We start from the raw sequence: 4,153 nt of genomic DNA on the forward strand, positions 1-4,153 counted from the left end.
GATCCCTCAGGTTCTTTCCCGGTATTCTTTTCCACTAAAACACACAGTTTCACAATGTTTCAGTATCATAACTTATCATAAATCCAAAAATAAATTCAAATTTACTTTTACCTAGCTTTAATACGCTAAACTTGGCGTTTTTTAAAATTTGTGTTTCGGGGTTACTATTTGGACACTATTCAAGTCAATTTGTTGACTTTCTAAGACTTAATAAGTATGGGAATTCCAATTTCACTCACATACCACATTTTAGTTACCTAACTTGTTGGTTTTGGTTGTTTTCTCAAATTTTAAGTCCTTTAGGCAAAATTTTAAATTTTCAGTTTTTGTGTCTTATGTTGCACTATTCCATTGGTCATGTTGCTATTAGAATTTGGCTAAGTTTTCTTCATAGAAATTGTTCCTTATTGTCTTAACTTTATTCTCCTTTTTGAATCACTCCATTTGGAGTTTTTTAGCTCAAGTTATAGCCATTTGAATCATGGCTGCCGGATTGGACTTACCCAGATTTTTGGGCAAATTTCTGGGTTCTGGTAGTTTTAGGTCACCAATTTTAGGTGGCTAAATGACTTGGTTAAGGGCATAATTTTGATTTGTGTTCCTCATGAGAGTTTTAGGTATATATCTCAGCTTTCTACTGGTAAAATTTCAGGTCATTTAGACCTGCCTAGCCCAAGTTATGGCCAAATGAATAAATACTGTTCATTTGGTCATTTTTAGTACAGGTCAGATTGCCTAATCCAGATTTCGTCAATTTGTTCACTAGGTTTTAGTCACTTTTTGGGCATGATTCCTAAATGAAAAATGTATCATTTTGTGTCTAGTTTCATTCCCAATTATTCTCACACCAATTGGGCTTGTAAATTTTCAGTTTTGGTCTTTGAAAGAGACCTAGGTCATACTGCCTGCATACTATCCATATCCAATCTGAATCTCCACTCACTTCCAACACTTCCAACATACCCCAATTGGTCACAAATGACCATTTCTCACCTCAAACAAGGTCAAACACACCATTTGACCACTTCTCCAAATTTTTTTCTTCCAAACCCTAGGTGCCAAAACCGTAACTACACTAATTGTTATATTTAACTAATTCAAAGCATACTAACATTACTCCATCACTTAATTAAGCTTCCTAACATAATTAATTCAAGCAAATTCATACATTACCATGGCAAACCCTAGCAGACCAAAATCCATGACTAGTCCTCCACACTTGTTTTTATTTCATTTTAAACATATTCCTAAGTTCTTTATGCTATAAATACATTGATTAAACTAAAAGGTTGAAGTTTGCTTTCTAACCTTATGCAGAATTTTCTTTCCCTTCCAATCTCTTCCTTTCTTTTTTTCTTTCTTCTTCAAGCTCCTCTTCTAGTTGCCAAAATAAGTTTTATCTATGGTAGACTATTTTTTTTATGGTGGGATTTTGAGATTGTAAGCTCAAAGATGAGCTTTAATAAAGTTTTGTGGAGAGGGAGAGATGTGAGAGATGGGAGACGGCTTGGACAAGATGAAGTCTTTTTTTTTTCTTTCTTTTCTTTTTCTTTTATGAATTTATCCTTTAGGAAGACCATAAATTAAATTAATTTATTTTAATTATAATATTTATTGCATCATGCATGATGTCATGCATTATGTCATCACTTTTCACTTTTTTCCCTCTTTTTTCTGTTTATTTTTCCATTAATTCTTTAATTTAATTCCTGATTCCGAAATTTTCTTTTCTCCGATTTTATTTGACAGTTAGTTCAGGAGTCAGCTCTAGGGGTGAATTGACCAAATTGCCCCTCGCCAGTTCGATCCAGTTTGCAAATAATTCAATATTTCTTCTGGATCTCTGACCTAATTATTTGATCGGCTTAACAATTCTTTTTCAGGATTTTTTCTTTTCCACTGTGTTCGCAATGGTCCTAAGGACCGCAGCGTCACATTTTACGGTTTGAAATTTGAGTTTAAATCGACTTCGCAATCCTTCCCGAGAAGGTCATCCATCGCTGTGACTCTCGGCTCATTTAACTTCTTATGTTCTGTTTTTCTTATTTATACTTAACCATTTGACAATTACTAATTATTTGTATTTAGGGCTTATCTAGTTGTCTTAGATGTGGTTCTAATCCCCTTAATTGTCCGAACCGACACTGATCACCGAAATAGTGAAATATACTAGGCTATACAAATAGGGGTATTACATTGCATTTTCCCTACAGCCAATTGCCTCACCAAAGAAGTTAAATCAAAAATCTATTTCTCAAGGTTAGATGTACTTACCTCATTAACCTTCATGGGTGTGTGATCCATTCTCATTCCAAACTGCTGAGAGTTTGCTACCATGTTAGTAATCAGCCTCCTTGCCTCTTCTGGTGTCTTGTCAACTAAAGCTCCTCCACTAGCAGCATCTATCATACTGCGGTCCATTGGTAGAAATCTCTCATAGAAATACTGAATCAACAGCTGCTTAATTATTTGATGATGGGGACAGCTTGCACACAACTTTTTAAATCTCTCCCAATACTCATACAAACTCTCTCCATTGTACTGCCAGATGCCACAAATTTCTTTTCTTATGTTAACAGCATGGAAGCAGGAAAATACTTCTCCAAAAATATCTGCTTCATCCCATTCCATGAGTTGATAGATCCAGAAGGAAGGTAATACAACCAATCCTTAGTTGTGCCTTCCAGTGAGAAAGAGAAAGCTCAAAGCTTGATTTGATCCTCTGAAACTCTTTGAGCTTTCATGCTGGAGCACACAACATGAAATTCTTTTAAATGCTTATGTGGATCCTCACTTGCAAGACCATGAAACTTAGCCAACAAATGGATTAGTTCATATTTCAACTCAAAAGCAACATTTAAAGCAGGGTATTAGATACACAAAGGCTGTTGGTTTAGATCAGGAGCAGCCAGCTCTTTCAAAGTCCTAGCAGTCATGGTTTTGTTTTTAGAATTTGAATCCAAATCTGAATCTGAACTTAACTCCCTTGGAGATTGTGTAACACCCTCCCTGTAGCAACTCTGTGCATTCTACTGTTCCGGTGACCGGTGTCGGTCCGGACAGCTAGAACATCTAGAAGAATATTTAAACTAAAGTGAGGAACCATAATTAACTCAAATATTAATAAGAAAAATTTAGGAAAAATTTTAGAAATAAAATATAACCAAGTTAAATGAGTCGGTGCCCTAGCGATGGGTAACCCAGTGGGAAGTTGCAGTTCTTGCAACGAGGAGCCCTAGACCCGAGGGAAAATTCATAAAATATTTTTTGGGACTCCAGAGAAGGGTCATTGAGGTTCCTATGGCATTATAATGCCAAGAAAATGTTTAAAAAAGTTTTTTAAACGGTATAGACAATTTTGGTATGTTAAGCCAAACGGAGGGCATTTTGATTATTTCGCCTTCAGAGGTGATTTCTGGCCGACTTGTCCACTTAAGTAAATAATTATTATGACATAAAATGTAAATAAATATTGCTAAAAATTAAATTGAAATTAAGTAGACAAGAAAAGGAAAGAAAATGAAAGAAATTGGAATTATGACATCACCATGATGTCATTAAATACTTACCACCAATTACAATTAATCAAGCCCATTTAAAATAAATAAAATGAGATAAGAATATAGCAAAAAATCAAAAACTCGGCAGCCATCACCTTCACCCAAACCAGCTGCCCCATACCCATTCCATTGTCCTCCATTGCCAAGTTTTCAAAGCTTGGTTTCCTTGGTTTTTCTTCCACTAAATCGTAAATTCCCAACAAAAAAACTTGATAGTTCATCTTAGTGAAGCTTTTGGGACCAAAAAGAAGTAAAAAAAGAAGAACTCTTGCATGATTGGAATTAACTCCACTCAAGGTTAGTGACCAAACTTCATGTTTCTCTTTAGTTTCATGTTGAGGAAGTGAGATTAAGTAGAAATCTATAAGAAAATTGCATAAAAATTATGGGTATACCTCCCAAAAAATTTTGGCAGCCTTGTACTTGGTAGGGTTATGAAGTTTTCATTGAGGTAAAATGGTATCATGGCTGCCTTCAATATTAACTTCATGATTAGGATAATAAAATCCAAGTTAAATGCATGATTTGAGATGGTTGAGTTAGGGTTTGGGTATGAAATTGAGACTTTGTTCATGTGTTGGTGAATAAAAGTT

General features: G+C 35.0%; 1 non-coding gene across 1 annotated transcript; it reads left to right on the plus strand.

Annotated features, from left to right (window-relative positions):
- The first annotated feature begins 2,467 nt into the window (after positions 1–2,467).
- On the plus strand, positions 2,468–2,574 carry LOC131170771 (small nucleolar RNA R71). Its single transcript, XR_009141537.1, has one exon. It is a non-coding gene; the product is annotated as a small nucleolar RNA R71 (small nucleolar RNA).
- The last annotated feature ends 1,579 nt before the right edge of the window (positions 2,575–4,153 follow it).

This window comes from Hevea brasiliensis, chromosome 11 (genome assembly GCF_030052815.1).
Source record: "Hevea brasiliensis isolate MT/VB/25A 57/8 chromosome 11, ASM3005281v1, whole genome shotgun sequence".
Taxonomy (NCBI): Eukaryota; Viridiplantae; Streptophyta; class Magnoliopsida; order Malpighiales; family Euphorbiaceae; genus Hevea; species Hevea brasiliensis.